This window comes from Sarcophilus harrisii, chromosome X (assembly GCF_902635505.1).
Source record: "Sarcophilus harrisii chromosome X, mSarHar1.11, whole genome shotgun sequence".
In the NCBI taxonomy this organism is placed as follows: Eukaryota; Metazoa; Chordata; class Mammalia; order Dasyuromorphia; family Dasyuridae; genus Sarcophilus; species Sarcophilus harrisii.
This window is the reverse complement of record NC_045432.1, coordinates 10,913,476-10,937,700: the sequence shown is the minus strand read 5'-3', so window position 1 is coordinate 10,937,700 and position 24,225 is coordinate 10,913,476. Positions and strand designations below refer to the sequence as shown.

The 24,225-nt window shown below is 34.0% G+C and overlaps 1 long non-coding RNA gene across 14 annotated transcripts in view; it reads left to right on the top strand.

The window, feature by feature from the left end:
* LOC105751131 overlaps positions 1 to 24,225 on the top strand; it is a 184,956-nt gene that overhangs the window by 140,209 nt on the left and 20,522 nt on the right. The gene's annotated exons all lie outside the window — the stretch shown is intronic.

The following is a 24,225-nucleotide window of genomic DNA, read 5'->3' as shown; positions in this document are numbered from 1 at the left end:
TTCAATTATAAATTTTCCCTTAAATATTGATTTGTCTCCATCCCCCATTTGTTGTCATGCTGAATACCATTTGCCTCATACCACTTGCTATCATGACTTCTTTGATCCATTCTTTCTTTAAGAGTAGATTATTTGATTTCAAACTAATTTTTAATCTATGTTTGAAAGACCCTTTTTGTTAAATATATTTTTCATTGCATTATGGTCCCCAAAGGCTACTTTTAATATTATTGTGAAAATATCATGCAAAGATGTGAAAAAGGGTATACTCATTTCTGTTGCCCTTTAATATTCTTCAGAAGCCAAGCTATCTTACTTTCTAAAATTCCACACTTCTCCTCAGATTTTTTTCTAGTTATTTTATGATTACATTTATCTAAGGCTATTTTTGAGTAAATTGAGAGCCTCCATTGTTAAAAGTTTTACTAGCTATTTCCAACTATAAGGCACTTAACTTTTTCTTCAAGTATTTGGATGTTGGAGACATTGGAGAAATATATGTTCAGTCCTGATATTAATTCATTATCTATGGCAGCTTAAAGCAAAATGTAGTTTCCCTGAACATGTCTTTGACTTTGATCAATGTGTACTTTTCCTTTGTCTGATATGATGATTTCTAACTCTTCCTGGTTTTAATTTTGTTGAAACAATTAGACCCTGACACAAAATCTTTATTGTAACTCTGTGTGTCTTCATTTCATGTTTTTCTTGAAAACAACATATTGTTGGGTTCTGATTTCTAATCCATTCTTTTATTCTCTACCATTTTATGAGTGACTTTATCCATTCCCATTCACAGTTAGGACTGTTAATGGTAGCATTTGTGCTTCTCTTTTTTTACCCTGGGTAAGAAGTAATATTACTATGAAGTAACTGTCAAAAAATCTTTTTGCCTTCTGACCATTACATTTCTTTTTCTTTACTACCTTTTATTACAATCCTCCCCCTCCCCCACAGTCCTTTCCCCTCCTACCTCCCTGTTGGGAAATATAGATGAATATCTAAACCCAACTGTGTGTGTATATATTCTCTTCTCTCACTGCACCAGTTCAGATGTGCATTGGGGCCAAACATTGCCCCTTTCTGCCCCTTATTTTCCTTTCCATTGTAAAAACTCTTCCATGAGAGTCTCTATTTTGTGAGTGAACTTTCCTTATTCTTTTTCTTCTGTCCCCCTTTTCCCAGGTCTTCCTTTTTTGACCTTTCCATTTGGGGGGGGAGGTCATTCTAACACAATATTCCCACACCCATACCCACTGCTTAAGTAGACTTCTTTTCACTGCCATAATAATGATGATGTTTCATGTACCATCTTCCATTTGGGAATGTAAGCAGTTTATCCCTAGTAATTGTTATGATCACTCACTCCCAATTTTTCCTATATCACTCTTGTTTTCAAGACATTGTTATCTTCTGAGTTCATGGCCTGAGCTGCCCTTTCACCATTGTAGCTTTTTATGCTCAGATTCCATTTTCTTATTTTGCTCATTTCTTTAGCCTATATCTTTATGTTCAGGTTGGGCTCTGTTCTCAGAATGGTAGGACTGGCTGAAGTTCCTATTATTTCCTTTTGCTTTCACAAGAAAATCTAGGGGTCTTTGTAATATTTTTGGCACCTGCAACATGGTATAATAATTAGAGTCTGGTCACTGTCCTTATGAACTGGGCTGTGGTCACTACTCAGGTAGGACATCTGCTTTATCAGGACTGCCACCACTGCTTTCCACCTTGGAACTGCGACTCAGAACTGGGTAATGGGTGACAGAGTGAATAAATGGCACCTGATCCTGTGCCTAGTGTTTGTAAAGGCATCCTCTTCTCAATCTCCTTTGCATTCCTGGGCACTGGTGCTGCTGCCACCACCACCACTTCTGCATTTCTTCAGCATCTTCTGGTGCAATACCTACCAGTCCAAAAACAACGACCACTCCAGTGTCTGCAGGCCTTTCTTCCATCTTCTTCTTCTGCCTTTTATTGGAAAAGGGGCTCACTGTAAGTTTTTCTTACCTTTCCTATTCAGAAATCTATTTAGTATTTTCGGTAGTCTGTATAAGAAATAAAAAAATGAACAAGTAGTGGGGATTTTTTTAAAGGTTGTTTCATCTATTATTTTTCTAGTTTGTGAATATGTTGTACTTATGGGAAAAACAATATAAGAACATTTGAGTGAAAAGGGCAGAAATTTCTGATTTAAAAATTTTTTTAAATTAAAACTTATTAAACAAAAATGTATATAGGTTATAAGAGACAATATAAAATACTGTACCATTTATATCTGTAAAAGATCAATTTCTGAAAATGTAAATCCTGAATGATATATTCAATGAGTTATACTTAATATCAATTTCCTATTGTGGTTCCAATAAAAAAGAAAAGAAATATGAAAAAGAAAAATGCATGCAATATCTTAAAGGAATAAGGCTACTGTAGGTATCACTATGATTTTTAGGAAATCATCATTATTTATAAAGTTAGCACATAAAAAATTCAAAAGATACAATTTATGTTGGGGGCAGCTAGGTGGTGCAGTGGATATACCACCAGCCTTGAAGTCAAATCTGACCTCAGACACTTAACACTTCTTAGTTGTGTGGCCCTGGGCAAGTCACTTGACCCCAGTTGCCTCAAAAAAAAAAAAAATACAATTTATGTGTTCAAAACAAGGTACTGTTCAAACATAGACATAATTGAATGTACCATAACTGAAGAAATAAGTGAAAAGGAAAAACCTCAAAGTGTAAGTGTTTTGTTTCTCCTACGGGGAGATATAGATGCATTTAACAAAGAATGAAAAAGGCTATCTTTTGAAAAATAGTAAATCAATACCGTGCTACTGCTCTTTAGTAAAATCCAAGTACTGAAAGAGTCTTTGAGAAAAAGAGAAAAATGTACTCCTTTGGTGACTTGAAAATATAAAATATATGTGTGTATTTATGTAAATATAGACCTGTGTGTGTGTGTATGTGTGTATGTTTATATATACATACACACACATATATATATATATGTATGTGTGTATGTATATATATACATACATACATACATACATATATATATATATGAAGAAAATAAATTGCTGCACTGCCTTAATCTGGCAAGAATTTTACTGAAGTTCTCATCATAAATACTTAATGAGATCTTATTTTGTTTGTTTCCTTGTTTTTGACCAATAAGTTGTTCAGAATTTACTTTTACAAAGCCTACCATTTGTGATTTTAAATAATGGCTAATTTAAAATAATACCTGAATACAGTTTCTTGAACTGTTCTTTCCATGTCTTATTGATATAAGCATTTACAGTTACAAATATTCCCTTAAGTATTGTTTTGTCTCCATCCCATATTTTAGTTACACTATCTCATTTTTTCATTTACTTTAATGAAATTATTGACACTTGCCATCATAGTTTCTTTGATCGATTCTTTCTTTAGGAGCAGATTATTTGCTTTCAAACTAATCTTTAATGGATGCTTTAAATGCCCTTTGTTAACGAATTTTTTTTGTTGCATTATGGTCCCTAAGGGGTACATTTAGTATTTTCATCTTCTGCATTTTTTGAGGTGTTTATGTCCAAATGCAAGGTCAATTTCCATGAACGTACCATGCAGAACTGACAAAAAAGTTATACTCATTTCAGTTACCATTCAGTATTCTTCAGAAATTTATCATTTGTCACTTTCCTAAAGTTCCACACATCTCCTTAAAATTCTTTCTTTATTATTTTATGATTATGTTTAAGTTTATCAAGGAGTAAATTGAGAGGACTCTACTGTTAAAGTTTTACTTCCTATTTCCTGTTATAAGGCATTTAATTTTTATTCAGGTATTTGGAGGTTTTTCAGTTTGATGTGTGTGTGTATATATATATATATATATATATATATATATATATATATATATATTAATTCATTGTCTTTGGCTGCTTTTAACAAAATGTAATTTCCTGCTTTTAACAAAATGTAGTTTCCCTGAACATTTCTTTGAATTGGATTTATTTGTATTTTTCCTTTGTTTGACATGATAATTGCTAACTCTGCCTGTTTTAATTTGTTCATACTAAAATCTGCTCCAACTCTTTATTTTAACTGTCTTTCTATTTCACATCTCTCTTGTAAGCAACATAATGCTGGGTTCTGGTTTCTTATCCATTCTTCTATCCTCTACATTTTTCTAAGTTCATCCATTCATGTTCATAGTTAGGACTGGTATCTTTTCCTCCATACCATTTTCTATTATTTTGCATCTCTCAATCTCTCTCTCTCTCTCTCTCTCTCTCTCTCTCTCCTGGATATAATGTTATAGTAATGTGAAGTAACAGTACAAAAGTCTGTTTTGCTTCTAGGCACTGCCTGTCTTAATCTTCACTATCTCTTATTACAGCCACCCTCCTCCCCAAAGCCCCTTCTATTCCTGCATCCATGTTGGGAAATAAAAATGAATTTCTATAAGCAACTTTGTATGCATATGTACTCTTCCCTCTCAGTGAACTAGTTCAGATGTGAATGAGGTTCAAACGTTGCCCCTCTCTGCCCTTTATTTTCCCTTCTATTGTAAAAACTATTCCATGAGAACCTGAATTATGAGAGTGAAAGTTCCCTATTTTTTCTTTCCTGACCTCTTTTTCCAGGGCTTCCTTTCATTTCTCACCCTTCCCTTCTAACACAATGTTCCCACACCCATGCTCATTGCTTAAGTAGGCACTCACTGCCATAATGATGATGATGCTATGGATTTCATGTGTCATCTTCCATATGGGAATGTAAACAGTTTAACCTTGGTAATTCTTATGATCTCTTGGGACATTTTTCTTGTATCACTCTTGTTTTCAAGACATTGTTATCTTCTGAGTTCAAGCCCTGAGTTACTTTTTTCACCATAGTTGCTTTGTATGCCCAGGTAATTTTTTTTGCTCATTTCTTTCCTACTTCTTCACTTTAAATTTTATGTTCAAGTTGGCTCTGCTCTCCTCCACATGGAAGGACTGGCCTTAATTCCTATCTATTATGTCCTTCTGCTTTCCAAAGATAATATATGTGTCTGTAGGTTTTGAGTGCCTTCACATGGTGTAATAATTAGACATCTGGTCACTGTCCTTATGAAGTGGGCTGTGGTCACTGCTCAGGAAGGACACCTGCTTTATCAGGACTACCACCTTGGAAGCTTTCCACCTTGGAACTGCGACTCAGAACTGTGTAATGGGTGACAGAGCTAATACATGGCACCTGATCCTGTGCCTAGTGTTTGTAAAGGCATCCTCTTTGAAGTCTCCTTTGCATTCCTGGGCACTGGTGCCGCTGCCTCTACCACCACTGACACACCTCACTGCTGCGTGCCTTCAGCATCTTCTGGTGCAATACCCACCAGGCCAAGAGCAACTGCCACTCCAGTGTCTGCAGGCCTTTCTTCCATCTTCCTCTTCTGCCTTTTATTGGAAAAAGGATTCACTGTAAGTTTTTCTTACCTTTCCTACTCAGAAATCTATTTAGTATTTTCTGTGGTCTCTTTATTAAGAATTTAAAAATATGAATAACATGTAGTGGGGATTTTTTTAAGGTTGTTTCATCTATTTTTTTCTAGTATATGAATTTGTTGTACTTATGGGAAAAACAATATAAGAACATTTGATTAAAAAGGGAAGCAATTTCTGATTTTAAAAAAATGATATGTAATTCAAAATTAAAAGTGATTGAACAAAAAACTATGTAGGTTATAAGATACTTTACAATTTGTATCTGTAAAAGATCAGTCTGTGAAAATGTAAATCCTGAATGATATATTCAGTAAGTTGTAGTTAACATCAATTTCCTATTGTGATTCCAATATTAAAAAAGAACAGAAAAGAATTCTGAAAAGAAGAAAAATATATGTAATGTCTTGAAGGAATAAGACTGCTGTAGGTATCACTATTATTTTTAAGAAATCATCATTATTTATAGAAAAAGTTAGCACATAAAAATTTCGAAAGATCCATTTATGTGTTCAAAACAGGGTACTGTTTAAACATAGATGTAATTAAATGTACTCTAACTGAAGAAATAAATGAAAAGGAAAAAACTCAAAAGTGTAAGTGTTTTGTCTCTCAGGGAGATATAGGGGATATAGGGAGATATAGATGCATTTAACAAAGAATGAAAAAGTCTGTCTTTTGAAAAATCGTAAGTCAGCACCATGCTAGTGCTCTTTAGTAAAACCTAAGAAATAGAGTTACTGAGAAAAAGAGAAAAATGTATTACTTTGGTGAAATGAAAATCTAAAATATATGTGTATATATATGAGTATATACATAAAGAAAATTAATTGCTGCACTGCCTTAATCTGGAAAGAATTTTGCTGAACTTCTTATTCCTGTAAATACTTGACTAGGTCTTACTTTGTTTGTTTACTTGTGTTTGACCAATAAGTTATTGAGAATATATTTTTACAAAGTATACCATTTGTGATTTTAAATAATGATTAAGATTAATATATAATTTAAAATAATTCGTGGATCCAATTTGTTGGGCTCTTTTTTCCCCAACTTTTATGGAAATATACATTTTTAGTTAAAAATGTTTCCTTAAGTATTGCTTTGTCTCCATCCCATATTTTGGTTCTACTATTTCATTTTTTGTCATTTTCTTTAATGATATTATTGACACTTGCTATCATGGCTTCTTTGACCCATTTTTTCTTTAGTAGTAGATTATTTGGTTTCCAACTAATTTTTAATCTGTGCTTCAAAAGCCCTTTCTTGAATGTATTTTTCACTGCATTATGGTCCCCAAAGGTCACATTTAATATTTTACTTTTCTGCCTTTCTTTCTGAAGTGTTTATGTCCAAATATAAGGTCGGTTTCTTTGAAGGTCCCATGCAGAGCTGCGGGGAAAATCAAATATACTTATTTTTATTGCCTTTCTTTAGAAGTCACACTTATCTTACTTTTCTAAAATTCCACACATTTCCTCAAATTCTTTCTTGGTTATTTTATAATTGCATTTATCTAAGGCAGTCAAAGACTAAAGTTGAGGGCCTCCACTTTTAAAATTTCCTAGCTTTTTCCTATTGTAAGACATTTAACCTTTTCTTCAAGTATGGGAATGTTGTGCCATTTTATATATATGTTCAGTATTGATATTAATTCATTGTCTATAGCAGCTTTAAGCAAAATGGAGTTTCCTTGCCCATCTCTTTGAATTGGGTCTATTGCGACTTTTCTTTTGTCTGAAATGATTTTTGCTAACTATGCCTGTTTCATTTCTGCTGAATCGTACTAGATTCTTATTGTAACTGTTTGCCTTTATATTTCATGCTTTTTGAATTTATGGGTTCTATTTTAATTTCTTATTTTCTTCTTTTGTAGTTGTTTCCCATTATATTATCTCTAATCTATTTTCCCTAATACCATTCCATTATTTGTTAAGTCTGTTTTTATTTTATTTTCCCTAATAATTAATATTTTTAAATTTTAAAGTTTTTTTTTTTTTTTACCTTTTTTTTTTATACCTTTTAAGCCCCCCCCCAAAGCCCTTCCCTCCTTTTTTCTTAAAGTTGTTTCCATATTCCTGTTTTCCACTTTTTTCCCTTTTCCTTTTTTTCTGAAATCTGTATTATGTGGGTTTCCCATTCTTTCTTTTCCATTTTTCCATTTTTCTTTCTTCCTCCCTCCTTTTCCCCTTTCCTCCTTCCCTCCCTCCCTCCTTCCTTCCCCCCTTCTTCCCTTTCCTCCCTTCCCTCCTTCCTTCCTTCCTTCCTTCCTTCCTTCCTTCTTCCTCCTTCCTTCCCTCCCTTCCTTCCTTCCTTCTTCCTTTTTTCCTTCCTTCCTTTTTCCTTTCTTCCTTCTCCTTCCTTCCTTTCCCTTCCTTCCTTCCTTCCTTCCTTCCTTCCCTTTTCCTTCCTTCCCTCCCTTCCCTCCCTCCCTCCTTCCTTCCCCTTTCCCTCCTTCCTTTTCCTTTCTTCCCTTCCTTCCTTCCTTCCTTTCTTCCTTCCTTCCTTCCTTCCTTCCTTCCTTCCTTCCTTTCTTCCTTCCTTCCCCCTTTCTTCCTTCCTTCCCTCCCCTTCCTTCCTTCTTTCCTTCCTTCCTTCCTTCCCCCTCCCTTCCTTCCTTCCTTCCCCTTCCCTTCCTTCCTTCCTTCCTTCCTTCCTTCCCCTCCCTCCCTCCCTCCTCCTTCCTTCCTTCCTTCCCCCTCCTCCCTTCTTGCCTTCCTTTTCCTGTTTTTTTTTGGTTTTTTTTCAAAACAATCAAGGATATTTTCGGGCCCTTGAAAAAGGTTTCATTTCTCCCTTCCCGCCCCTTTTTTGATGGAAATTCAAAAATTTTAAGCTGGTAAAAAAATATTCAAAATCAAATGGCTTATTTAACTTCTTGCTGGAAAAATCGATCAAAGAGGAAAAAAAAGAAAGAAAAAAAACAAACAAACAATTAAAAGTTGAAAATTTTTTGATCCATTCAGTTCCCACAGTCTTCTCTTTGGGTGTAGATGGCTCTTCATCACAAGATTACTAGAACAGGCCTCAATCATTTTCATTGTTGAAAAGAGCCACGTTCATCAGAGTTGATCATTTTATAATCTTATTGTTGTCATGTACAGTGATCTCGTGGTTCTGTTCATTTCACTCAGCATCAGTTCGTGTAAGTCTCTCCAGGCCTCTTTGAAATCATCCTCCTGATCATTTCTTATAGAACAATAATATTCCATAACATTCATATACCATAACTTATTCAGCCATTCTCCAAGTGATGGGCATCCAACTTATTTTTCAGGTTCTTGCAATTACAAAGAGGACTGCCACAAACATTTTTGCACATACGGGTCCCTTTCCTTCCTTTAAGATCTCTTTGGGATATAAGTCCAGAGGAAATACTGCTGGGTCAAAGAGTATACACAGTTTGAAAGCCCTTTGAACATAGTTCCAAATTGCTCTCCAGGATGGCTGAATGTGTTCACAATTCCACCAACAATGTATCAGTGTCCCAGTTTTCCCACATCCCCTCCAACATTCCTCACTATCTTTTCTTGTCACCTTAGCCAATCTGAGAGGTGTGTAGTGGTACCTCAGAGTTGTCTTAATTTTCATTTCACTGATCAATAGTGATTTAGAGCACCTTTTCATATGACTAGAAATGGTTTCAATTTCTTCATTTGAAAATAGTCTGTTCATATTTTTTGACCATTATCAATTGAGAATAGCTTGAATTCCTATAAATTTCAGGCAGTTCTTTATATATTTTAGAAATGAAGCCTTTATCAGAACCCTTCAATGTAATAATGTTTTCCCAATTTATTTATTTTCTTCTAACTTTGTCTGTATTAGTTTAGTTGTACAAAAACTTTAACTTAATATAGTCAAAATTATCTATTTTGTGTTCAATAATGAGCTCCAGTTTTTCTTTGGTCACAAATTACTTCCTTTTCCACAGATCTGAGAGGTAAACTATCCTATGTTCTTCTAATTTGCTTATAATATCACTCTTTATGTCTAAATCATAAACCCATTTCAATCTTATCTTGGTACATGGTGTTAGGTGTAGGTCAATGCCTAATTTCTGCCATATTAGTTTCCAATTTTCCCAACAGTTTCTGTCAAACAGTGAGTTCTTTTCCCAAAAGTTGGGGTCTTTGGGTTGGTCAAACACTAGATTACTATAGTCATTCATTATTTTGTCCTGTGAACCTAACCTGTTCCACGGATCAACTACTCTGTTTCTTAGCCAGAACCAAATGGTTTTGATGACTGCTGCTATATAATATAGTTTTAGATTTGGTACAGCTAGGCCACCTTCATTGGTATTTTTTTCATTGATTCCCTTGAAATTCTTGACATTTTGTGTTTTTCAGAGTTTCCTTTCTTTTTTCACTTTTCCATTCTTCTTTGAAGACCATCCTAACACAATATTCCCACATTCGTGCCCATTGCTTAAGGAGACACTGTCAATGATGATTTTGTTCTTATGGGTTTCATGTGTCATCTTTCCAATGTGAAGGTTAACTGTTTAACATTGTTAATTGTTATGAACTCTTACTACCAATATTTCTTATATCACTCTTGTTTTCAAGACATGGTCTTCTTCTGAGTTCATGCCCAGGTTTTCCCAGTCACCATATTAGTTTTGTATGCCCTGGTTCCCTTTTGTTTGCTCATGTTTCTAGCCTACATATTCATTTGGTTTTTATGTGTGTCTGGCTCTGCAGTCCTAAGGATGGATGAAATGGCTGGAGTTTCTCTCTATTATGTCCTTCTGATTTCATAAAATGTTCTAAGGGTCTGTGGATTTTTGGGTGCCTCCACCATGGTGTGATAATTAGAGTCTAGTCACTGTCCTCATGAACTGGACTATAGTCACTTCTCAGGTAGGATACCTGCTTCTTCATGACCACCACCACTGCTTTCTACCTTGGAACTGCGACTCAGAACTGGGTAATGGGTGACAGAGCTAATAAATGGCACCTAATCCTGTGCCCAGTGTGGAAAAGGAATCCTCTCAGTAATCTACTTTCCATCCCTGGTTAATGATGATGCTACCTCCAGCTGCACCTCACTGCTGCGTGCCTTCAAGTGACTTCTGGGGCCACACCTGCCAGACCAAGAGCACTCTAGTGCTACAGGCCTTTCTTCCATCTTCCTCTTCTGCCTCATATTGGAAAAAGGACTCACTGTGAGTTTTTCTTGGATTTCCCACTAAGAAATCTAGTCTTTTCTGTTCTTTTTTATAAGTGGTCAAAAAAGAGCAAATGCACTCTAGTGTAGTGGCTTCAAAAGGACAAGTTGTTTCACCTATTATTGTTCTAATCAATGAATAGGTTGTATTTATGGAAAAAACAATGTAAGTATATGTGCTTGACAAGGGAAACAATTTCCAAATTTAAATAACTTATATGTCATTTAATAAACTAAAACTTATTAAACAAAAATGTATTTAGGTCATGGATGCAACATCTAATTTTTATCTGTAAAAGAGTAATTATCTGAAAATATATGTCCTGAATGAAATATTCAGTGAGTTATAATTAACATCATTTTCCTATTGTGGTCCCAATTTTTCTAAAAACAGAAAAAGAAACCGAAAAGAAGGATAGTGCATGTAATATCTTAAAAGAATAAATCTATTATAGGTATCAATACTATTTTTAAGAAATAGTCACTATTTATAGACAAAATTAGCACACAAATAATTCAAAAGATACAATTTATGTGTTCAAAACAGGGCACTGCTCAAACATAGATATAAAATAAATGTAACTAAAGAAATAAGTAATGGAAAAAAACTTGTGTGTTTTATCCCTCCTATGTGAAAACTCATAAACATTTAGCAATGAAAAAGTCACTCTTTTGAGAAATAGTAAATTGGAGCCCTGCTAGTGTTCTTTAGTAAAACCCAAGTCCCGAAACAGGCATGAGAATAAGAATAAAATGTATTTTTTTGGTGAGATGAAAATCTAAAATATATATGTGTATGTATGTATGTAAATATAAAAATATATGTACATGAAAAAAAGTCAATCACTTGCCTTAATCTGGCAAAACATTTATTGAAGCTCTCGTTCCTGTAAATATTTGACAAGATCTAATTTTGTTTGCTTGTTTTTGACCAATAAGTTGTTCAGAATGTCCTTTTACAAAGTATACCATTTGTGATTTTACATCATGGCTAAAACCAATATACAATTTAAAATAACTCATGAATACAATTTGTTGGGCTCTTTTTTTTTTAATATAAGCATTTACAGTTACAAATGTTTCCTGAAGTATGGCTTTACTTCCATCCCACATTTTTGTTATAGTATTTCATTTTTATCATTTTCTTTAATGAAATTATTGACGCTTGCTATTATGGCTTCTTTGACCCATTCTTTCTTTAGGAGTAGATTGTTTAGTGTCCAACTAATTTTTAATCTGTGTTTCACAAGCCCTTTCTCGAATGTATTTTTCATTGCATTATGGTTGCCAGAGGGTGCATTTAATATTTTACTTTTCTGCATTTCTTTCTGAGGAGTTTAATGCTCACATACAAGATCAATTTCTGTGAAGGTCCCATGTAGAGTTATGGGGGAAAAAGGTATACTCATTTTTGCTGCCCTTCAATATTCTCCAGAAGCCAAGCTTATCTCAGTCTTCTAAAATTCCACATATCTCCACAAGTTCTTTTGTGGTTTTTTATGATTGGAGTTGTCTAAGGCTGTAAAGGAGTAAATTGAGAGGCTCCACGGTTATACTTGACTAGCTTTGTCCTGATGTACCTTTTCTAACTTTTCCTTCAAGTATTTGCATGTTGTGCCATTTGATGCATATATGTTCAGTACTGATATGAATTAATTCATTGTCTTCTATTATATTTGCACCTTGAAGCAAAATGTAGCTTCCCTGAACATTTCTTTTAATTGGGTCTTTCCTTTAACTGAGATAATGATTACTAACTCTGCCTGTTTTACTTCTGTTGAAACACACTAGATTCTTATTTTTACTCCATGCGTCTTTCTGTTTCATGTCTCTGTTGTATGCAACATATTGTTGAGTTCTGATTTCTAATCCAGTCTTTTATTCTATACTATTTTATGGGTAAGTTCATCCATTCACATTCATAGTGAAAATTTCTAATAATATCTTTTCCTCCATACTATTTTGTCCCAATTATGCTTCTGTTTTTTTTTTTTGTTTGTTTTTTTGTTTTTTACCCTGGATAGGAAGTAATAGTAAGATGAAGTAATTATATAAAAGTCTATTTTGCATCTGACTACTGCCTCTCTTAATCTTTACAGCTTCTATTACAGCCTTAACCCACTCCCAAGGCCTATTGCCCTCCTACTTCCCTGTTGGGAAGTGCATATAAATTTCTGTAGGGAATTATGTGTGCATATACATTCTTCCCTCACTGAACTAGTTCGTGTGTGTGTGTGTGTGTGTGTGTGTGTGTGTGTGTGTGTGTGAAAGTCAAACATTGCCCTTCTCTGCCTCTTATTTTCCTTTCCATTCTAAAAATTCTTGCATGAGAATCTTTATTATGAGAATAAAATTTTACCATTGTTTTTCTCCTGTTTCTCTTTCCCAAGGTTTTTTTTTTTCTTTTTCACCCTTCCATTATTCTTTGGAGGTCATCCTAAACACAATATTCACTCACCTGTACCCACTACTTAAGTAGATTCCTTCTTACTGTCAATGATTATGATGTTCTTATGAGTTTCATGCGTCATCTTCCTTCTGAGATAGAAATCAGTTTAACATTGTTAATTGTTATTATCTCTTACTCCCAATATTTCTTATATTACTCTTGTTTTCAAGACTTTGTTTTCTGAGTTCATGCTCTGAGTTGTCATTTCTCCATAGTAGTTTTGTGTACTAAGGTTCTCTTTTATTTGCTCATGCTTCTAACTTACATATTCATTTTGAATTTTATGTGACTATGACTCTGCAGTCCTAAGGATGGAGGAACTAGCTGGAATTTCTGTCTATTGTATATTTCTGTTTTCACAAGATGGTCTAAGAGGTTTGTGACTTTTTTGGTGCCTTCACATGGTGTGATAATTAGAGTCTGGTCACTGTCCTTATGAACTAGGCTGTGGTCACTACTCAGGTAGGACACCTGCTTTATCAGGACCACCACCACTGCTTTCCACCTTGGAACTGTGACTCAAAACTGTGCAATGGGTGACAGAGCTAATAAATGGCACATGATCCTGTGCCTAGTGTTTGTAAAGGCATCCTCTCAGTAGTCCACTTTCCATCCCTGGGTACTGATGCCGCTGCCTCCAGTACCAACACACACCTCGCTGCTGCGTGCCTTCAAGCGCCTTCTGGGGCCACATCTGCCAGGCCAAGAGCAACTGCCACTCCAGTGTTTGCAGACCTTTTCTTCCATCTTCCTTTTCTGCCTTTTGCTGGAAAAAGGACTCACAGTGAGTTGTTCTTGGCTTCCCACTAAGAAATCTATTTAGGATTTTCTGTGTTCTTTTTGTATGAGAGGAAAAAAAATGTACAACAGTGCAGTGGTTTAAAAAAAACAGGTTGTTCCACGAATTCATTCCAGGGAATGAATAGATTGTGTTTATGGAAATAAATGTAAGTACATGTGATTGACAAAGGCAGCAATTTCTGATTTTAAATAACTTATATGTCAGTAAACTAAAACTTATTGAACAAAAATGTATTTAGGTTAAGAGATGTAATATATAGTGCCATACAGTTTGTATCTATAAAAGAGTAGTCTTCTGGGGCAGCTGGATGGCACAGTGGATAGAGTGTCGGCCCAGAAGTCAGGAGGACTTGAGTGCAAATGTGGGCTCAGACACTTCCTAGCTATGTGACCCTGGGCAAATCACTTAACCCCAATTGCCTCAGAAAAAAACCAACAACAACAACAAAAAAAAAGAGTAGTCTTCTCAAAATGTATTTCCTGGATGACATATTCAGTGAGTTATAGTTAACATCAATTCCTATTGTGATTCTAATTTCTTTAAAAACAGAAAATAAATCTGAAAAGGACAATGCAAGTAATATCTTGAAGGATTAAGTCTTCTGTAGATATCCTTACTTTTTTTAAAAGAAATCATCACTATTTAGTCATAAAATTAGTGTACAAAAAATTCAAAAAATACAGTTTATACATTCAAAATAAGGTACTGCTTAAACATAGATATAAGTAAATGTACTGTAACTCCATATATAAGTAAAAAAACAAAATGTGAATGTTTTAACTTTCCTATGAGAAGAGATAGATGTATTTAACAAACAATGAAAAAAAAAATCTCTTTTAATATATTAAATCAGCACCATGCTACTGCTCTTTAGTAAAACACAAGTCCTGAACTAGAGTTGCAAAGCAAAAGAGAAAAAGGTATTCCTTTGTTGAGATGAAAATCTAAAATATATGTATATGTATGTATGTACATATATAAGTATATATACATGAAAAAAATCAATCACTGCACTGTGTCAATATGGTAAGACTTCTGCTGAAATTCTTGTTCCTGTAAATACTTAACAAGGTTTTGTTTTGTTTCTTTGCTTGTTTTTGTCTAAGACCAATATATAAAATAATTAATGAATTTTCCCATCTTTTTTCCATCTCTTATTGATATAAGCATTTACATCTACAAATATTTCCTTACTATCTCATTTTTGTCATTTTCTTTGATGAAATTATTAACACTTGCTATCATGGCTTCTTTGACCTATTTTTTCTTTAAGCTATTTAATTTCTAACTAATTTTAAATCTATGCTTCAAAAGCCATTTCTCAAATGCATTTTTCATTTCATTATGGTTCCCAGAGAGGGCATTTAATATTTTGCTTATCTGCATTTCTTTCTGAGGTGTTTATGCCAAAATACAAAGTCAATTTCTGTGAAAGTCCCATACAGAGCTGTGGGGAAAAAAGATGTATGCATTTTTGTTGACCTTCATTATTCTTCAGGAGCCAAGCTAATCTCATGAGCCTATAATTCCACACATCTCCTCAAAGTCTTTCTTGGTTATTGCATGAGTACATTTATCTAAGGCTGTCAAGAATGAAATTGAGAAGCTCCACTGTTACAGCTTTCCTAGTTTTTTCCCATTGTAAATCATTTATCTTTTCCTTCAAGTAATTTAATGTTGTGAATTTTTGATGCATATATGTTCAGTATTATTATTAATTCATTTTCTATAGTAGTTTTAAGCAAAATGTAGTTTCCCTGAACATAACTTTTATTGGGTCTATTTGTATTTTTCCTTTTTCTGTAATTATGACTGCTAACTCTGCCTGTTTTACTTCTCTTGAAACACATTATGTTTCATGTCTCTGTTGTAAGCAACATATTGTTGAGTTCTGATTTCTAATCTATTCTTTTATTCTCTACCATTTTATGGCTGAGTTCATCCATTTACATTCGTATTTATGACTGCTAACAGTATCTTTTCCTCCATACCCATTCTTTATTATTTGTGTTTCTCTGTGTTTTTTTTTTAACTCTTAATAGGAAGTAATAGTAGTATGAAGTAAGAGTTTAAAAGTCTGTTTTACTTCTGACCATTACCTCTCTTAATCATTAACATTTTTTGTTAAACCCCCCACCCCACAGTTTCTTGTCCCCCTACATCCGTTTAGGGAAATACAGATTAATTTCTATATCCAACTGTTTGTGCATATATATTCTTCCCTCATTAAACTAGTTCAGATATTCCTGAGAGTCAAACACTGTCCCTCTCTGTCCCTTTTTTCCCTTTCCATAGCTAAAACTCTTCCATGAGAGGCTCTATTATGTGAGTGAAATTTCACTATTTTTTTACTCCTGTCCTCCTTCTGCCAGGGATTTTTTTCACTTTTCATTTATCTTTGGAGGTCATCCTCAACACAATATTCCCATACCCATGGCCACAGTGTAAGAGGACTCCTTCTCACTGCCATAATGATAATAATGTTATTATAGGTTTCATGTGTCATTTTCCATCTGCAAATGTAAATAGTTTAACCTTCATAATTCTTATGATTTCTTACTCCCAATATTTCTTATATCACTCTTGTTTTTAAGAAATTGTTGTCTTCTGAGTTCATGCCCTCATTTTCCCAATCACCATAGTAGCTTTGCATGTTCTGGTTCCTTTGTATGCTCATGTTTCTATTCTACATATCACTCAGCATGGTGTAATAATTAGAGTCTGATAATTGTCCTTATGAACCGAGTTGTGGTCACTACACAGGTAGGACACCTGCTTATCAAGACCATCACCACTACTTTCCACCTTGGAACTGCGACTCAGAACTATGTAATGGGTGACAGAGCTAATACATGGCACCTGATCCTGTGCCCAGTGTGGAAAAGGAATCCTCTCAGTAGTCCACTTTCCATCCCTGGGAACTGATGCCGCTGCCTCCAGCACTACCACACACTTCACTGCCCCTTCTGGGGCCACACTTGCCAGGCCAGGAGCAACTGCCAATCCAGTGTCTTCAGGCCTTTCTTCCATCTTCCCCTTTTGCCTTATGCTGGAAAAAAGACTCACTATAAATTTTTCCTGGCTGGCTTTTCCACTCATAAATCTATTTAGTCCTTTCAATTCTCTCTTTGTAGTAGTTGGAGAGAGAGAGAGAGAAAATATACTCCTATGCAGTGGTTTCAAAAGGACAGGTTGTTTAGCTATTATTGTTTTAGTGAATGAATAAGTTGTATTTATGGAAAAAAAACAATGTAAGTACATGCACTGAAGCAATTTCTGAATTTAAATAACATATATCATTTAGTAAACTAAAACTGATTAAGTAACAATGTATTTAGCTCATGAGATGCAATATAAAAATACCATATAATTTGTATCTGTAAAAGATTAATCCTCTGAAAGTATGTCCTGAATGACATATTCAATGAATTATGATTAATATCAATTTCCTAATGTGGTTCCAATTTTGTTAAAAACAAAAAGAAATTTGAAAATAAGAATCACTACTATTTTTAAGAAACAATCACTATTTATTGATAGTTAGCACACACAGAAGTTCAAAAGATACAATTTATGTGTTCAAAATAGGGTGCTGTTAAACACAAATTCAATTAAATGTATTGTAACTAAAGAAATAAGACAAAAAAAAGTGCAAGATTTTTGTCTTTATGGGGAGAGACACCTGCATTTAACAAACAAGGTAAATTCTCTCTTTTGAAAAATAGTAAATTAGCACTATGCTAGTGCTCTTTAATAAAATTCAAGTCCTAAAATAGAATCACTGAGAAACATCAAAAAATGTATTTCTGCAGTGAGATGAAAACCTAAAAAATATATGTGCATGCATGCACACACACACACACCTACACAAAGAAAATTAATCACTGCACAGCCTTAATCTGGCAAGACATTTGCTGAAGTTCTCAATCCTGTATATAATTGATGAGATATTACTTTGTTAGTTTGTTTGTTTTTAACCAAAAAGTTGTTCAGAATAGAATTTTACAATGTAAACCATTTGTGATTTTTAAATAATGGCTAAGATCTATATATAAAATAATTCATGAATACAATTGTTGGGCTCTTTTTCCCATCATTTATTGATCTATTGATTTACAGGTAGAAATGTTTCCTTCAGTATTGCTTTGTCTCCATCCCATTTTATAGATACTGTCTCGTTTTTGTCATTTTCTTTAGTGAAATTATTGGTGCTTATTATAATGGCTTCTTTGATTCATTCTTTTAGGAGTAGATTATTTGATTTCCATCTAATTTTAAACATAGGTTTATGTTTAAGATCATCAAAAGCTCTTTCTCAAATGTATTTTTAATTTCATTATAGTCCCCAATTTTTTTTTGTATTTCTTTCTGAGGTGTTCATTTGCAAATACAAATTCAATTTCTGTGAAGGTCCCATGCAGAGTTGCAGGGGAAAAAAAGTATAAGCATTTTTATTGCCCATTGATATTCTTAAGAAACCAAGCTTATCTCACTTTGCTAACATTCCACATATCTCCTCAAATTCTTTTTTGGTTATTTTATAATTACATTTATCTAAATCTGTCAAGGATGAAATTGAGGGCCTTCACTGTTAAAGCTTTCCTAGATTTTTACTGTTGTAAGTCATTTATCTTTTCCTTTTCTTCAAGTATTTAGATATTGTGCCATTTGATGCATTCAATATAATTCATTATCTGTGGCAGCTTTAGGCAAAATATAGTTTCCCTGACTATCTCTTTGAATTGGGTGTATTTGTACTTTTGTTTGAGATGATTTCTAACTGCTTTTCTTACTTCTTTTGAAACATATTAGATTCTTATTGCAACTCTGTATGTTTCTTTCTGTTTCATGTTTCTCTTTTAAGTATTGTTTTGTTAGGTTCTGATTTTGAATTCATTCTCCTCTTCTCTACCATTGTATGGGTGAGTTCATCCATTCACATTCAGTTCGTACCCCTTATAATATCTTTCTTTCCATACCATTTTCTACTATTTGTGCTTCTCTTTCTATCTTTTTTTTTCACCCTGGATACAAAATGATACTGATATCAAGTAACATTTAAAAAGTCTGTTTTGCTTCTGACCACTGCCTCAAAATTTACTACCTTCTATTGCAGCCCTCTTCTACCCCCACAGTCCCTTGCCCTCCTACATCTGTATTGAGATGATGAATTTATCAACTCAACTGTGTGTGCATATATGCTCTTCTCTTGCTGCACCAGTTCAGATGTTCATTGGGGCCAAGCATTGCCTCTCTCTGCTCCTTATTTTTCCTTCCCTTGTAAAAACTCTTCCATGAGAGTCTCTATGATGTGAAGAAACTTCCTCCATTCTTTCTCTCCTGTCCATTTTCTCCCAGGATTTCTTTTATTTTTTACCCTTCTTTCTTCTTTGGAGTTCATCCTAACCCAATATTCTCACATCCATGCCTGCTCCTCAAGTAGACTCCTCCTCACTGTCATAATGATAATGATGTTCTTATGGGTTTTATATGTCATCTTCCTTCTGGGAATGTAAACAGTTTAACCTGGGTAATTGTTTTGATCTCTTACTCATAATTTTTCTCATATTACTCTTGTTTTAAAGATATTATCTTCTTCTGAGTTCTTGCCCTGATTTTCCATGTAACCATATTAATTTTATATAAGTAGGTTCTTTTTTGTTTGCTCATATTTCTAACCTACTTATTAATTTTAGACTTTATGTTCAGATATGGCTCTACACTCCCGTGGATGGGAAGACTGGCCAGTGTTTTTGTCTATTTTGTACTTCTGCTTTCACAAAATAATCTAGGCATCTGTGGGTTTTTTGGGCTCTTCCAGCTTGTTGTGATAGAGTCTGGCCACTGACCTCATGAACTTAGCTGTGGTTATTGCTAAGATAGGACCCTTACTTCTTCATGACCAACACCACTGCTTTCTACTTTGCAACTGTGACTCAGAACTGTGTAATGACTGAAGAAGTTTAGACATGGCAATTGAATCGGTGCTTAGTGTTTGAAAAAGAAAAGGAATCCTTTTAGTCCACTTTCCCAAAACTAGGCACCGATTCCGCTGCCAGCACCACCACACACCTCACTGCTGCGTGCTTTCAAGCGACTTCTGGGGCCACACCTGCCAGGCCAAGAGCAACTGCCACTCCAGTGTCTGCAGGCCTTTCTTTCATCTTCATCTTCTGCCTTGTGCTAGAAAAAAGGACTAACTGTGTGTTTTATTTGGCTTTCTCACCCGGAAATTTATTTAGTCTTTTCTGTTCTCCCTTTATATCAGAGGTAGAAAAAGACAAAATGTACTCCAATGCAGTGCTTTTAAAAGGGCGCATTGTTTCGCCTATTATTGTTCTAATGAATGAATAGGTTGTATTTATAGGGGAAAATGTAAGTACATGTGATTAACAAGGGAAGCAATTTCTGATTTTCAATAAGTTATATGTCATTTAGTAAAGTAAAACTGATCAAAGAAAAATGTATTTTGCTGAAGAGATGCAGCATAAAATTCCTTATAATTTATATCTATAAAAGAGTAATTCTCTGATGTATGGCCTGAATGACATATTCAGTGAACTATAGTTAACATCAATTTCCACTGTGGTTCCAATTTTTTAAACAACAAGAAAAAAATCTGAAAAGGGCAATGCATGTAATGTCTTGAAGGAATAAGGTTGTTGTAGGTACCCTTATTATTTTGAATAAATCACTTTTTATTGACAAAGTTAGCACGCACACAAAATGTACAATTTCTGTGTCCAAAACAGGTTATTGACTAAACATAGATATAATTAAATATACTATAATTGAAGAAATAGATGAAAAAGAAAAAAAAAGCAATGCATGATTGTTTTGTCCCTCCTATGTGGAGAGAGAGATGCACTTAACAATGAAAAAGTCTCTGTTTTAGGCAATTAAACAACTCCCTAAGAAAAAATCCCCAGGACCAGATGGATTTACATGTGAATTTTACCAAACATTTAAAGAACAATTGGCCCCAGTGCTATATAAATTATTTGATAAAATAGGGAATGAAGGAGTCCTACCAAATTCCTTCTATGACACAGACATGGTACTGATACCAAAACCAGGTAGGCTGAAAACAGAGAAAGAAAATTATAGACCAATCTCCCTAATGAATATTGATGCTAAAATCTTAAATAAGATATAAGCAAAAAGACTACAGAAAATCATCTCCAAGATAATACACTATGATCAAGTACGATTTATACCAGGAATGCAGGGCTGGTTCAATATTAGGAAAACTATCAATATAATTGGCCATGTTAATAACCAAATTAACAAAAACCATATGATCATCTCAATAGATGCAGAAAAAGAATTTGATAAAATCCAACATCCATTCCCATTAAAAACACTTGAGAGTATAGGAATAAATGGACTTTTCCTTAAAATAATCAGCAGCATCTATTTAAAATCATCAGTAAGCATCATATATAATGGAGACAAACTGCAACCATTCCCAATAAGATCTGGAGTGAAACAAGGTTGCCCACTATCACCGTTACTATTTAATATTGTATTAGAAACACTAGCTTTAGCAATAAGAGCTGAGAAAGAGATTAAAGGAATAAGAATAGGCAATGAGGAAACCAAATTTTCACTCTTTGCCGATGACATGATGGTATACTTAGAGAACCCCAGAGATTCTGCTAAAAAGTTGTTAGAAATAATCCACAACTTTAGCAAAGTTGCTGGTTATAAAATAAACCCACATAAGTCATCAGCATTCTTATATATCACTAACAAAATCCAACAGTCAGAGTTACAAAGAGAAATTCCATTTAAAGTAACTACTGATAATATAAAATATTTAGGAATCTATCTGCCAAGGGAAAATCAGAAACTTTATGAGCAAAATTACAGACCACTTTTCACACAAATTAAGTCTGATCTAACCAATTGGAAAAATATTAAATGCTCTTGGATAGGGCGAGCAAATATAATAAAGATGACAATATTACCTAAACTAATCTATTTATTTAGCGCTATAACAATCAGAGTCCCAAAAACTATTTTAATGACCTAGAAAAATAACAACAAAGTTCATATGGAAAACAAAAGGTCAAGAATTTCAAGGAATTAATGAAAAAAAAATCAAATGAAGGTGGCTTAGCTGTACCAGATCTAAAATTATATTATAGAGCAGCAGTTACCAAAACTATTTGGTATTGGCTAAGGAACAGATTAGTTGATCAGTGGAATAGATTAGGTTCAAGGGATAAAACAGTCAACAAATATAGCAACCTAGTCTTTGAAAACCCAAAGATCCCAGCTTTTGGGATAAGAACTTACTGTTTGATAAAATTGCTGGGAAAATTGGAAACTAATATGGCAGAAACTAGGCATTGATCCATACTTAACGCCGACACCAAGATAAGGTCAAAATGGGTTCATGACCTAGGCATAAAGATTGAAATTATTAATAAATTAGAGGAACACAGGATAGTTTACCTCTCAGACCTGTGGAAGGGGAAGGTCTTTATGACCAAAGCAGAACTAGAGATCATTACTGATCACAAAATAGAAAATTTCGATTATACCAAACTGAAAAGTTTTTGTACAAACAAAACTAATGCAGACAAGATTAGAAGGGAAGCAATAAACTGGGAAAATATTTTTACAGTCAAAGGTTCTGATAAAGGCCTCATTTCCAAAATATATAGAGAATTAACTCTAATTTATAAAAAATCAAGCCATTCTCCAATTGAAAAATGGTCAAAGGATATGAACAGACAATTCTCAGATGAAGAAATTGAAACTATTTCTAGTCATATGAAAAGATGCTCCAAGTCATTATTAATCAGAGAAATGCAAATTAAGACAACTCTAAGATATCACTACACACCTGTCAGATTGGCTAAGATGACAGGAAAAAATAATGATGATTGTTGGAGGGGATGCAGGAAAACTGGGACATTGATGCATTGTTGGTGGAGTTGTGAACAAATCCAACCATTTTGGAGAGTAGTTTGGAACTATGCTCAAAAAGTTATCAAACTGTGCATACCCTTTGATCCAGCAGTGTTACTACTGGGATTATATCCCAAAGAGATTATAAAGATGGGAAAGGGACCTGTATGTGCATGAATGTTTGTGGTAGCCCTTTTTGTAGTGGCTAAAAACTGGAAACTGAATGGATGTCCATCAGTTGGAGAATGGCTGAATAAATTGTGGTATATGAATATTATGGAATATTACTGTTCTGTAAGAAATGACCAACAGGATAATTTCGGAAAGGCCTGGAGAGACTTGCACGGACTGATGCTGAGTGAAATGAGCAGGGCCGGGAGATCATTATATACTTCAACAACAATACTATATGATGACCAGTTCTGATGGACCAGGCCTCCTCAGCAACGAGATCAACCAAATCATTTCCAATGGAGCAGTAATGAACTGAACCAACTATGCCCAGAGAAAGAACTCTGGGAGATGACTTAAAACCATTACATTGAATTCCCAATCCCTCTATTTATGCCCACCTGCATTTTTGATTTCCTTCACAAGCTAATTGTACAATATTTCAGAGTCTGATTCTTTTTGGACAGCAAAATAACGTTTTGGTCATGTATACTTATTGTGTATCTAATTTATATTTTAATATATTTAACATCTACTGGTCATCCTGCCATCTAGGGGAGGGGGTGGGGGGGGGTAAGAGGTGAAAAATTGGAACAAGAGGTTTGGCAATTGTTAATGCTGTAAAGTTACCCATGCATATATCCTGTAAATAAAAGGCTATTAAATAAAAAATAAAAAAAAAAAAAGAAAAAGTCTCTGTTTTGAAAAATAGTAAATTAGCACCATGCCAATTTACTAAATCACAAATATAATTAGTCAAACCAAAGTGCTGAGTCACTGAGAAAAAGGGAAAAGTGTATTCCTTTAGTGAGATGAAAATCTAATACATATGTGTGTACGTAAATATATAAGTACATATACATGAAGAAAATAAATTGCTGCACTAGCTTTACCTGGCAAAACTTTTCCTGAAGTTCCTGTAAATACTTGACAAGGTCTCATTTTGTTATTTGCTTGTTTTTGACCAATAAGTTGTTTAGAATTTAGTTTTACAAAGTACACATTTGTGATTTTTCCATAATATCTAATACCAATATGTACTTTAAAACAGTTCATGAATACAAGTTATTGAACTCTTTTTTCACCTTTTATTACTATAAGCATATATCATTACAAATGTTCCCTTAGGCATTTGCTTTGTTTCCATCCCATTTTTTTGTTATACTATCTCATTTTTGTCATTTTTAAAATGAAATTATTGATACTTGTTATATTACCTTCTTTGATCCATTCTTTCTTTAGCAGTAG